The sequence below is a fragment of the Schistocerca nitens genome, chromosome 5 (assembly GCF_023898315.1).
Source record: "Schistocerca nitens isolate TAMUIC-IGC-003100 chromosome 5, iqSchNite1.1, whole genome shotgun sequence".
Classification (NCBI taxonomy): domain Eukaryota; kingdom Metazoa; phylum Arthropoda; class Insecta; order Orthoptera; family Acrididae; genus Schistocerca; species Schistocerca nitens.
Genome location: NC_064618.1, coordinates 264,255,223 through 264,269,824, shown reverse-complemented (window position 1 = coordinate 264,269,824; position 14,602 = coordinate 264,255,223).

The following is a 14,602-nucleotide window of genomic DNA, read 5'->3' as shown; positions in this document are numbered from 1 at the left end:
AGACCACGGCTGCGGTTACTCTTGACGCTGCATCACAGACAGGAGCGCCTGCGATAGTGTACTCAACGACGAACCTGGGTGCACGAATGGCAAAACGTCATTTTTTCGGATGAATCCAGGTTCTGTTTACAGCATTATGATGGTGGCATCCGAGTTTGGCGACATCGCTGTGAACGCACATTGGAAGCGTGTATTCGTCATCGCCATAATGGCGTATCACCCGGCGTGATTGTATGGGGTGCCATTGGTTACACGTCTCTGCCACCTCTTGTTCGCATTGACGGCACTTGGAACAGTAGACGTTACATTTCAGATGTGTTACGACCCATGGCTCTACCCTTCATTCGATCCCTGCGAAACGCTACATTTCAGGAGGATAATGCACGACCGCATGTTGCAGGTCCTGTACAGTCTTTCTGGATAGAGAAAATGTTCGTCTGCTGCCCTGGTCAGCACATTCTCCAGATCTCTCACCAACTGAAAACGTCTGGTCAATGGTGGGCGAGCAACTGGCTCGTCACAATACGCCAGTCACTACTCTTGATGAACTGTGGTATCGTGTTGAAGCTGCATGGGCAGCTGTACCTGTACACACCATGCAAGCTCCGTTTGACTCAATGCCCAGGCGTATCAACGCCGTTATTACGGCCAGAGGCGGTTGTTCTGGGTACTGATTTCTCAGGATCTATGCACCCAAATTGCGTGAAAATGTAATCACATGTCAGTTCTAGTAATATATTTGTCCAAGTAATACCCGTTTATCATCTGCATTTGTTGTTGGTGTAGCAATTTTAATGGCCAGTAGTGTAGTCACAGTCAAAGCTCAAATCATCAAACTGTCACGCAATCAACTCAAAATGTACACACAGCGCGTCTCCAACATTCGCATCCGTCCATTTCTCAAAACCACTCACATTTCTTGTTTCAACAACAACGAAATCTCTTCAATCTTAAGAGCATTTTCACATATTAAAATATACCTCTAACTGTGCCATCGCATTACCTTACATGCAGCATAATAATTTTAGAAGATATTAATGTTACCATCTACACCATTGGGCATGAGACGTATTTGTTCAAGAGCTAACACTGATGTGGGATGGCACCTGGAGCCACATTAGCACCGATCTTAGTGTTCTTTCGCAATCTAAATAAGTGCGCCCTCAATAGACTAGGCGTCATAAGTTGGAAGCCGGCCCCCTGCAGTACTGATCGTTGAAAGTCTGCACCATTCAGAACACCTCGTGTCGACTGTTTTCAGTTTTAGACCGCTGCCATTCTCAGCGGTCCCAAAACAGGTTTTTCTATGCTTACCTTTTACTTGTTTTACGTGGTCTACTTCGAACTCTCCTCCACAATTGATACACAGCTCCCCACGCCGATTCCACTTCCGAAAGCAGTCTTGGTAAGATTGATTAACGACGGTAATTTTATTTATATTTAAATGGATTATGCAATATGAGTCTCGACTACATACGTTTACTAAACGTTTTGAATGACAGTTTTCGTCTATCTACTGCGTTATATAACAACAACCTTAATTAATTTAATGGTCCTTGCTACAAATACGTGGTTTGTTCAAAAAATTCCGGAGCTTTGTCCAAAAATTTTTCTACGGTTATCTTTTACTTATTCTACATGGTCTACTTCGAACTCTCCCCCACAATTAATACACAGCTCCCCACACCGATTCCACTTCCGAAAGCAGTCTTGGTAAGACTCGTGCTAGATCGCCGTCTGTTAATTTACTTTAATCTCGTCTGTCGTTGCAAATCTTCGTCCTTTCAACGGCGTTTTCACGTTTGAAAATTAAAAAAAAAGTCCGCATGGGGCCAAAACTGAGGAGTATGGAGAATGAAGCAGCACAGTAGTTTCGTATTTTTGTGCAACAATCACACACCAACGGGGATGAATGTGCTTGTGCGTTATCGTGAAGGAACAACCATGAATTGTATCGTGACAATCCTGTCCATTTCCTTCTCACACTTTCTCGCAGGCGTTACAACACGCCCCGATAGTGCCATCGGTTAACCGTTTGTCCCTGTGGCATGAATTCATGATGAACTAATCCATCGGAGTCAGAGAAAATTGTCAGCATGGCTTTAACATTTGACCCGACCTGACGAGCGTTTTTTGGCCTTGGAGGACCTCTCCTGACCCACTGTGAAGATTGAACCTTGGTCTCACCATCACAACCATAGACCCACGTCTGACCACCAGGTAAGATTCTCTTAAGGAACATCTCGTCCTCATTTGCGCTATCCAAAAGCTCTTCACAAATTGCGAAGCAATGGTCTTTCTGGTCTTAACTCGTGAGTCGGGAGACTAACTTGGCGGCAACACGATGCATTCCGAGATGCTGTGTCAGGATTTAATGACTTGATCCAATTTAATGACTTGATCCAACTGAAATGGTACATTGTTCTGCTCTCTCGGACAGTCAGTCTTCGACTGGTATGCACAATTGCGTTGACGTTCCGACATGAGCGTGCCCTGATTGATAGTCATCTTTAACTTTTGTCCAGCCATTTTTAAACCGTGTGAACCATACTTAACATCGGGTACGGCTTAAGCACTCATCACCGTAGGCTTCCTGCTTCGTTTGGTGTGTCTGTTAGGTTCTCTTGAGTTTCACGCAAAATTTAATGCATACTAGTTGCTTCTCTATCACTGCTGTCTTGAAATTCGCAAACAGTGCTACACGAAGTTCTACTCAATACAGCACTGAACATTAACGAACAGACATACAACAATGAAACTTCCGGCAGTTACACATTAGACACAGGCATGTGCAGGGGTGCCAACCGCATTTCGCTGCAACACATTAATGGCGCGCAATTACGAATGGCCGGCCGGTGTGGCCAAGCGGTTCTAGGCGCTACAGTTTGGAACCGCGCGACCACTACGGTCGCTGGTTCGAATCCTGCCTCGCGCATGGATCTGTGTGATGTCCTTAGGTTAGTTCAGTTTAAGTGGTTCTAAGTTCTAGGGGACTGATGACCTCAAATGTTAAGTCCCATAGTGCTCAGAGCCATTGAACCAATTACGAATGTTCCGGTATTTTTTAACGGCCCTCGTATGCATCCCATTTGAAGATGACCGTCTCTGTAATGTGCATTCATGAATTCATGTACCTCCTGTGTCAAAGTGATATCATAGCAGGTAATCGGACGATTCGTGCAGGAGTTGTCAATACCGGGAGACAAATAATAAAAAATTCCACCCCCTTCCCACTCCTCATATCCTCTAACCCTTCACAGTGTGCGCTATTTGTTCATCTGCCCGTGAAGTAAGCGGCCAACTATTCTTAGCTCAAGGCATAATTCAGAAACGTAAATTAACTTTAAGCACATCTTAAAATATTAACGCCTCTGTAACTACTTTCGTTTGTTACGGAGAAAATAACACTCTTTAAGAACCTCTTAATGTTTGTTAACGTTTTCAGGTTTGGCTGTTTCTTGTTAGATGCGTATAGTTATAAAATACGACTGAGGATAGCGGGCCGCACGAATATCTGATTCGGCTGAAAGCGGGCAACTCGTCGCTGTTTGACGACCTCTGACGTATAAAATAGTTTACAAACGCAAAAAACAAAATACGGATCCATAGTTTATCGTAAGCCATGCATAACCACATACAGAATATTTTACACAACAAAACTGGAAAATGAAAGAATGATTGCATGTTCAGAAGATGTGTACATGTTAATGAAAATAAATCTCCGTTCACTATGCAGAAGAGATCTGCGGATAATACGCAACAAGTGAAAAAAAATTGTTAAGTTGACGGCATCATGATGATTTTCTTTTCATGAACTCAGAAAACGTATTACAAAAAAATTTTTTGTCATCCCGAAAGATCTACTTCTGCCTGAGTCTGATTTATACAGGGCTGTTCAAGAAAGTTAAGACTCATATGGTACTAAGTAATTTTAAATTTTCTTTTGTTCCAGACTTGATATTTTCAACTAACTTATTTTGAAACAGATAAGGAAGTTGCCAGCTTGGGCGGAAGTGTTTGGATCACCTTCAATAGTAAGAAAAGAATTTCAACAATGGTTCATAAGGATCCTCCAAGGTGTTTAAATATAGAACTATATATCAATAACTTCAGCTGATGACGGGCGTTGATATATATCAACGGGAAAGTTGAAAATGTGTGCCCCGATCAAGACTCGAACCCGGGATCTCCTGATTACATGGCAACGCTCTATCCATCATGTTTGTTGTTGATCTCCTTTTGTTCTATATTGTTCGTTGGATTTGTTCGTGGCAGACCTCCGTTGACACCCGTTCAAGCTGTTCACTCAGTTTTTTTTAATTACATAGCGTAACTAAACCCTCTGACCGAACACGCTGAGCTACCGTGCCCGGCGTCCATCTGAGACACCGAGGACACAGAGGACAGTGCGACTGCAGGGACTATCTCGCGCACGCCTCCCGCAACACCCACATTATATGTCCACACACTACATTCGTAGTGTCCCTATCCAACACACTCATTGCTCATGGAAGACATTCTTACCAAGTCCCGTAAGAGTTCGGGTAATATGTGTTCATCCGCACAGAAGAGGAAGGTCATGGGCGGTATTGCCAGAACTATATACTTATATGGATATGGTGTCTGTTTTTTCAGACATGTCCGAAAGAACATACACCACCGATGACCTGCAGCCGTCTAGAGCGAAATTAGAATTATATATTAATACCTTCAGATGCCGACGTGCGTTGGTATATAACGGTGACGAGTGAAAATGTGTGCCCCGACCGGGATTCGAACCTGGGATAAATATATGTTTAAATACATGTCGACTGCATCTGTACGCACCAGGTCTGTGACCAGTGACTGTTAAGGAAACTATGAACGTCTAAGATGTACTCGAACGAAAGATAACATCGTAAATGTTCAAGGCACAATGATCAGGAGGCCAGGAAATTCAGATACTAGACTAGCATTGGAAACCGGAATCGCTCGGACGAGTGTCTTAAGAATTCTTCACCTCCATCTGGGAATAAAGCCATATCACAAGCAATGGCACAGATCCAATCTGACGCTTATAAAACTACTGGTGTACGAGCTGCAAAAGTGTTATTAGAAACGACTCGCACAGAACGTAGTGCTGTGTTCGTTATATTGGATGAAGCCACATTTCATATCAGTGGCAACGTGAATAAGCACAACTGTATCGTTAGGAGTACAGACAACTCCCGCAAACTAAGATAGCACTCTCAATGTTCTCAGAAAATTAGCATATGGTGCGGTAATTAAAAGTGTGGAGTAGTTTATGCACAATTTTTTAATTATCAGACTATAAAGGAAAATTCTTACCCAGATATATTGCAGAGTTTTGTGGTTGAAAATATTGTGCTTCGTATCGTAACATCAGGCTACTTGCAGCAAGGTGGTCCTTAAAGGTTCCACGTTACCTGGATGAAACATTTGGTAGATACCGAACTGCAAGAGGTGGGCCTTCGGCTCGGCCACCTCGGTCACCCGATTAGACTGAATTTCAGTTCTGACTATGGGAAATGATGAAATAACGCTTATATGATACAAGACCAACTGATACAATTGACTTCAAAGAAATCATAACACAAGTTGTCTTCAATACACCTGCAGAAATGTGAGAACGAGGTGTCGACTTTGTGGCGAAGGACTATGCACGTGTGTTGAGAACCAAGATGTACAGGTCGAAGAAGTGCACTAGCTTCATTTGGACTTACGTACATAGTGTGTGTTTTTATATTAAAATAACTAAAGAAAGAATAAAATAATAAAACAAGAATATAATGAAAAATAACAATAAAAACAAGGTAATCCCATGAAAGTAGTAACATCTTTTCGGATCATCCTGTACATAGCAGCCTGATAGTATATCCCAGTGACATCTATCCGTTGACTCTAATGCACAAAAGATTTTTGTATATTATGCTTGTCAAAGCTTCACAATTGACGGAGGTCCACGAAAGAAGGCTCAAAATGCTAAATTTCTCTACCTTCGGATTACCAAATGAGCTCACTGGGTTTTAAGTGAGTACCACAAACACCCTTACGTTCATGCTGTATTAATCGAGCTACTTTAAAACGATTCGGAGCCAAAATGAGACATGTAGTCTCGTTGAATGTACAGTTCTTCTGGAGGGTAAACTTGGAAATCAAACTCGTTCAAATCAGTTTCAACAAGTTTGTCCACATATTGCAACTGTAAGGTGCCGCAGAAACCAAGTAAGACATTTCGCTCCACATAAGCATTACTCTGCTCGTAAGACGGACTATTCACCTAGTATATTTCGGAAACGAAATCGTACACTGACACCTGCATGTACAGAAGTTGGCAAGTTCATTAACGCACTAAAAAACTGTAGCGCATGTCCATGTTGAGATAAAAGGTTGCCTGTTGACGTTGTAGGCAGCTGACGTAGCAAGGAAAGCTTATAAGAGAAGCAGAGACGGATCCCCACAAAGGCTTCAAATGTGGGTACACCTCCTGTTGCCCCTAAGGGTGTAGCCTCACGAAAGAAACAAGGTGTGCGAAACAGCAGAGCGAACGATACGTAGCAGATCCAAGGACGGTGCCAGAGCAGGCAAAAGCTTTTAGGAAACCAGCGTCCAGCTTACACTGTTGAACATGGGCCTCCGTAGTCGATGACCGCTACCGATTCGCACTAAGAGTTCCCGTGTTGACCCAGTGACATCGTCCATAACGGCTGCAGTGAGCACTGGATGATCGAGGCTGGACAGTGGGTCAATGGAAACATGTGGCCTGGTCGGATCAATCACGTTTCTCCTAACACCAGGTCAACGGTCCTTCGCGTTGTAAGTAGCCTGTTTGTACACTACTGGCCATTAAAATTGCTACACCAAGAAGAAATGCTGATGATAAATGGGTATTCATTGGACAAATATATTATACTAGAACTGGCATGTGATTACATTTTCACGCAATTTGGGTGCATAGACCCAGAACAACCACCTCTGGCCGTAATAACGGCCTTGATACGCCTGGGCATTTAGTCAAACAGAGCTTGGATGGCGTCTACAGGTACAGCTGCCCATGCAGCTTCAACACGATACCGCAGTTATCAAGAGTAGTGACTGGCGTATTGTGACGAGCCAGTTGATCGGCCAGCATTGTCCAGACGTTTTCAATTGCTGAGAGATCGGGAGAATGTGCTGGCCAGGGCAGTAGTCGAACATTTTCTCTATCCAGAAAGGCCGTACAGGAATTGCAACATGCGGTCGTGCATCATCCTGCTGAAATGCAGAGTTTCGCAGGGATCGAATGAAGGGTAGAGCCACGGGTCGTAAAACATTTGAAATGTAACGTCCACTGTTCAAAGTGCCGTCAATGTGAACAAGATGTGACCGAGACGTGTAACCAATGGCACGCATACCATCAGGCCGGGTGATACGCCAGTACGGCGATGACGAATACACGCTTCCAATGTGCCCTCACCGCGATGTCGCCAAACACGGATGCCACCATCATGATGCTGTAAACAGAACCTGGATTCATCCAAAAAAAAATTACGTTTTGCCATTCGTGCACCCAGGTTCGTCGTTGAGTACACCATCGCAGGCGCTCCTGTCTGTGATACAGCGTCAAGGGTAACCGCAGCCATGGTCTCCGAGCTGATAGTCCATGCTACTGCAAACGTCGTCGACCTGATTGTGCAGATGATTTTGTCTTGCAAACGTCCCCATCAGTTGACTCAGGGATCGAGACGTGGCTGCACGATCCGTTACAGGCATGCGGATAAGATGCCTGTCATCTCGACTGTTAGTGATATGAGGCCGTTGGGAGCCAGCACGGCATTCCGTATTACCCTCCTGAACCCACCGATTCCATATTCTGCTAACAGTCATTGGATCTCGACCAACGCGAGCAGCAATGTCGCGATACGATAAACCGCAATCGCGATAGGCTACAATCCGACCTTTATCAAATTCGGAAACGTGATGGTACGCATTTCTCCTCCTTACACGAGGCATCACAACCACGTTTCACCAGGCATCGCCAGTGAACTGTTGTGTGTGTATGAGAAATCGAGTGGAAACTTTCCTCATGTCAGCACGTTGTAGGTGTCGCCACCGACGCCAACCTTGTGTGAATGCTCTGAAAAGCTAATCATTTGCGTATCACAGCATCTTTTTCCTGTCGGTTAAATTTCGCGTTTGTAGCACGTTATATTCGTGCTGTAGCAACTTTAATGGCCAGTAGTGTATGTTGGCAGCGCTATAGACTGTCTTACTATCGCTGACAGCCCTCTACGCCCTCGGCAAAAGATTCTGTGGTTGGGCCGACAGGCAGTTAGCGAGTGGATAGGGAAGTGTATGGACATGATATCGTTAGTGGAGACTCTGCGTTGGTAGGATATGCATTTTAAAGTGAGATGAAATGATACTTTTATAAGAAAATACGGAAGGAAATGATTGATGATGGATCTTTGGTTGATAGTGTTTGGGCAGTGGAATTATTGGCAACTATATAATTTTTGGAACTGAATGTCAAATGAATAAGGTAAAATTTTCTAAATACATTGTTCGCTCTTCAACAAAATTATTCTTTCGCTAACCATGTGCCTCCTAGTAGTTAGAGTCTATAGTAGTTAGTATATTTTTATTTGGCTGGCTGTAGTTGCCACTTGCTGTAATTGTTGTACTTCGTGTTATAAAGATTTTCTGTAAGTGACTTATGAAAAAGATTGGGATTAGCACTGTTGAGATTCGTGATTGATATGAGTTTAGGCAATTAACAAGAGTTGGAGGTAGTTTCATATTTCTTTAATTTCATATTTTTTGGATTTTTATTGTTGTTAGTATTTTTTGCTTTCTTTTGTGATAATTATTGAAAGTCATGTTGTCAATGTATAGCAATCAGATTGCTTTGGGCTTGTATATTGTAGGTAATAAATGAATAGTGTAAGTCTGAGTTGCTTTGAAGGGAAATTTCGGTGGGTCAGTGTTAATAAACTTAATTAGAGAGGTAGTTTTAGTGTGTCCGAATAACCCGTCGCCGGCTGAAGTGGCCGTGCGGTTAAAGGCGCTGCAGTCTGGAACCGCAAGCCCGCTACGGTCGCAGGTTCGAATCCTGCCTCGGGCATGGATGTTTGTGATGTCCTTAGGTTAGTTAGGTTTAACTAGTTCTAAGTTCTAGGGGACTAATGACCTCAGCAGTTGAGTCCCATAGTGCTCAGAGCCATTTGAACCATTTGAATAACCCGTCATCCACGCAAACGGTTGCTCCAACTTCCACCACGGCGAAGACGCTAAACTGCTGGGCGTAGTTTTATACTGTGGGAAACGTGGGCCGGCCGCGGTGGTCTAGCGGTTCTAGGCGCGCAGTCCGGAACCGCGCGACTGCTACGGCCGCAGGTTCGAATCCTGCCTCGGGCATGGATGTGTGTGATGTTCTTAGGTTAGTTAGGTTTAAGTAGTTCTAAGTTCTAGGGGACTGATGACCTCAGATGTTAAGTCCCATAGTGCTCAGAGCCATTTGAGCCATTTTTGGGAAACGTGCACCGCTGCTGCCATGGGGCCCGTGGTAGTAATGAAAGGCACCAATGACACCTGTGAACTACGCAAATAAGGCCGCAATCACGCTACATTGCCTATAAAGCGATATACGTGTCTCATTAGATCAAAAAATACTGAGAAATGTTTTCTGTACTACATACTGAGAGAACAAACGAAATAGTGATAATATTCGGCAGTCATCTGTGACTGTATTAATAGGGTATACATGTCAGGAAAGAAGGAAGAGGAAGAAGATTAGAGTTTATCGTCTCGTCGACAGCACTGTCGTTGGAGGAGCACAAACTTGGATTACGAAAGGATGGCGTAGGAAATCATCATTGGCCTGATGCCATTCAGGGAAATCTTGGAAAATATAAATATGGATGGCAGAACGGGGATTTGAACCATCGTATCCCCCCTCCCCCCTTCCCCTCCCTCGATAGCGAGTCCAGTGTGCTAACCACGGCGCTGCCTTGCTCGGTATCACAAAAGAGATAAACGTTTCTTAAGATAGCGTCGTCATGCGACATGAGGAATATGAACTTCTTGCGCTCAGAACAAGAGGCGTTCCCATTGATAGATAGCAAGGGAAAAAGGGTAAAAACATTATTCTAGTATATTACTTACAAGGCAGTCAGAAAGAAATTCTGTTTAAGGCTTGAGGATGCTTGATTTAAAGTTGATCTACTAACATTATGCTTGTTTTATTTTTCCTACCTCAGGCATGTATACGTCGTTATCATCATCGTCGTCATCCTCATCACCATGTTTCACTGTTGTCAGTTTTTACCTGGGTCTGCTGGGAGCATAAACCTCTCCATCTTTTCCTGTCCTCGCACTGCGCCTCCCCCCTCCACTCTGTCCAAATTTTCTCCCCTCTGCTGTACACATCCCTTCACTCAAGCGACCCATCAGTCTCTCAGTCTTCCTCTAGGTGTCTTGACTCCTATTTTTACTTGAATCTGTCTCGACATTTTGATAACTCCTATTCTTTTAACATGCGCAAACCACCTTAATATTGTCTGTTCTCTTGTATGTGTTTCTTTCAGCGTCTCATTCTTTACTCCACCTGTTCCAGTATGTCCTGTTGTGCTTCCCTGAAATTTCTTCTCGCTAGCTTGTATGCGGCCTTTTCTTCGCTGCCCATCCTTCTGGGGCATCGGTCAGTACTGGAGCATTACACGCTCGGTACATCTGCTTGCTCTTCGGTGCTATATTCTTCTTCCATACTAGGCATCTTGAACTGTGCATAAATCCATCGGCTTGCCTTCCCTTCTCATTAATATCCTCATCACTCTTTCCGCTTACGTTCTCCAGGCATGCAATTTCGAAAAAACAATTCAAAATTGAGCGCAACGTCGTTCTCCATGTGATTTTTCTCATGGCAGCAGACTACTTTCCTATATTCTGTAATGCTCTTTATACTACGTTATAGCCCCCTCATGTAACCGAATATAATTTATTGAGCTCTGAGTAGAATTACTGAGTACAGGCGGAGATGGCCTTTCTTAGGGGTTCTAATTAGTTCGGTCTTGGAACGTGAGCTAAATAAACTGATAACTTACTGGTCGAGTGCAATAACATTTAAAAATGGAAGAGTGCAGGAAACAGAACGTGAAAGAGCAGTCTTTGAGGTTAGGTTAGGTTAGTGTTGTTTAACGTCCCGTCGACAACGAGGTCATTAGAGACGGAGCGCAAGCTAGGGTTAGGGAAGGATGGGGAAGGAAATCGGCCGTGCCCTTTCAAAGGAACCATCCCGGCATTTGCCTGAAACGATTTAGGGAAATCACGGAAAACTTAAATCAGGATGGCTGGAGACGTGATTGAACCGTCGTCCTCCAGAATGCGAGTCCAATGTGCTAACCACTGCGCCACCTCGCTCGGTGCAGTCTTTGAGGACCGACCGAACAAGTAGAGGGAGGTCGGGGCAGGAGACGTGGCTTGACCACGACAGTCCCACGGGTTCCCTCCCCCTAAGCGCCTCCACCCACATCCTCCGACACACACACACAAATACACACGCACATACACAAACACACACATTCAGTCCAGTGATCCTTTTCTGGGGTTACTGCAGAATTGAAAGGACGGCGCCTCTCTCCCCCTATCCATCTTTCATTACGGTTTATCGGCAAACCAGCGGTCCGCCTGTGGATGATGGAGTGTGAGGTAATTGGATCTGACAGTGGATCGAAGGTCCCCCTGATTAGCCGACACGACGTGAGCTGCCTGCGTCAACTGGTCAGGAAGGGGGGGTTTCGGGGGCGGGGGGAAGGGGGGGGGGGCGTTGGTAGCCACGAGAGGCCGCCTCTCGACTTCTGTCCGAACACCTGGTAGACAGCCCATACTACTGGTCTCACCGTCGCCCTACTGGTGGGGAGCCAAATGGCGTCTCCACACAATAGGGATGGGAAAATAGTTCTGAATGACTGGTATTTCTCGGTGTTTCTTTTCTCTCAGTTATAAAGGATATTTTCTACTTTTACTAATAACCGAGTAAAAACAAATCCGAAATATCAATTAGCTGTAGCAGAAGTGCTGAAATTTTTCGTTTTCAAGTGAATATTTTTAACAAAAGCCAGACCGCTACGGTCGCAGGTTAGAATCGTGCCTCGGGCATGGATGTGTGTGATGTCCGTAGGTTAGTTAGGTTTAAGTAGTTCTAAGTTCTAGGCGACTGATGACCTCAGATGTTAAGTCCCATAGTGCTCAGAGCCATTTGAACCATTTTGATTTAACAAAAGAGAAATTTTTATTAGTAAAATTTGCATTGGTTTCAAATATTGCGTTATTATAGAAAATGGGATAAGCTATCAGTGCTAGTTAGGACTAGAATGCTGAGACAGTAACATTCTTGTTGCCGTATGTCGGGGTTTGAGGTACACGTTTACGTACACTGTGAAAGACTAGCTCTCCCAGCTGCTTTATACGACAGTTTCTCGCTGTCGTAGCTGAACATTCGTTGTATTGCAGAATGGCACAAACCGTCGTCTGGAAATCTTTTGCGAAGTGACGCGGAGTGCAATGCTTCATTTGCTTGAAAGTTTAAAGATTTGTCTATCATCTTTTTGAAGTACTAAAAGAGTAAGAAATTATGGTAACATTAAGAAACTAGGTTTCCGCTGCCAAAGTCAATTGGCACAAAAGTTTTTTGAGTATCGTACCGCGCTTTAATGTAAGAAAGAACTGTACTGAATAAACAAACGTTTCTGCCACGGTTGCAGTGTCCTCCTTCCGTGTCTACTGTTAGGCTTGCCCTACCCGTGTGGAGGCGATTGTGTTTTATTATTGCTGCTTACTGAGCAAGACGTTACGTCGCGACTTTTAAAGGTCGTTGTTCCGATTGGCCACTTGAGGCGGAAGGAACGGGAACTTTACCGTCTTGCTGCTGTGGACGGAGTGGGGATCTGCTGTGGTATAATTCATTGAGAGTATAAAATGAAAATAGCAAATAGCTGATTAGCTGAATTTGTCCACGTAGTACGCCTCTGTATGATTGTAGCACTTGAAAACGAACAAATTAACACGAAAGACAGAGTTTTTCAACCTCGGTTTTCACCCTTTAGCACTGACTATTCGTAATGCCCAAATACTGGCATGATCTCCGATTACAATATGATTTTTGAGCAGAGTTTCTAAAAATGAGAATCAGTAGGAGAATAGTGACCATTATTTTGTAGTATTGAATACGCATCAATTGTGCAGCCATTCGAAAGGAATCAGCTATTATGCCACATGACCGACTTGTCGTTGGATAAAAAGTTCTCGGACCTAACATTCGGAGCACCGTGGCAGACGTCAGCAATATTTCGGCAGCAGAACGTCATCGTCATTCGTGCTGATCTTAGCGCTAGTTTCTGTTCTCCCCATCTTCGGTGATGGCTAATTAGTTAGTTATTTACTTGTTACCTGTACCACATTTACGATAAATGTTACGCTGTGGAATCCGTCAAACGTAGAACATACACATACAGGTACCTACGAAAAAGATAAAAGAAGTATTTATATTTCTACAAGAGGAGCATTGACATGGCCGTGTTTAATTTCTAATTTCAGTTAAAGGATTCCTCTGTGCTACAAAAGGGGTTGGTAAGGAGAGACATCTTTAATTTACATTTTAAAACACTTACGCTATCTGCCAGGCATATTATTTTCATGTGTACGTTGTCAAAGAGTTATATAGCTGCATATTTCATTCCTACCAGTGCCAAAGCTAGAGTCATTAAATGGCAATGCATATTAGTCTAGTGTTGGAGGTATCTCCTTTACTCTGAAACTCAGATGGATTGCTGATCACAAATTTCAGACGCGTATAAACGTACTGTGTGGCTGTAGCTAATCTTCCCAGGTACTTAGAAACATACCCGCATAATGCTCGTCTGTGGACCCCTCAAGTAATCCTAATTACTTTCTTTTGTTCAATGAATACTATTTAAACAAGTGAAAAGTTACCCCACTAGATTTTACGGCACATCAGTTAATGAAAATATGCAAAATATGATAACGAATTGTGTATGCGTGTTATTCTTAGACAGAAACAGACGAGCCTATGAGTATTAGCGGGTCCACTTTACGATTCTTCCACTTTAATTTGTCATCATAAGGCATACTTAAGGACTCAGAACTTACTACCGTTTATTATTTCTTGTTGGTATGTTGGATTAACGGGAAGTGTGATTTTTGACAGTACAAAACTGGAAGGCTGTGTTTTTTCAAAGTTTAAAGCTAGCGCATATGTACAAAACCAGCCAGTAACTTTTACAATAAAATCTTTTACTATTTTCTCTGTTGTAGATCCTTTGCTCGCCTTCATAAAAATGTATCATTTCAAATTGTGCCTCCTGATTCAAATAAAATGGGAATACCACTGTAATTTTTTCCCATGGAAATTATGTGGTGTCCTTTCTTATAACTGAATCTGGTATATACTGAACTACATGTTCCATACAAACTCAACTATTCCAACAGAATATTATTATCAACCCAATCAAATCACAGTAGAAGTGTCACACGACTGTCATGGACCGCTACGTTCGTAGGTTCGAATCTTGACTCGGGCATGGATGTGTGCGCTGTCCTTAGGTTA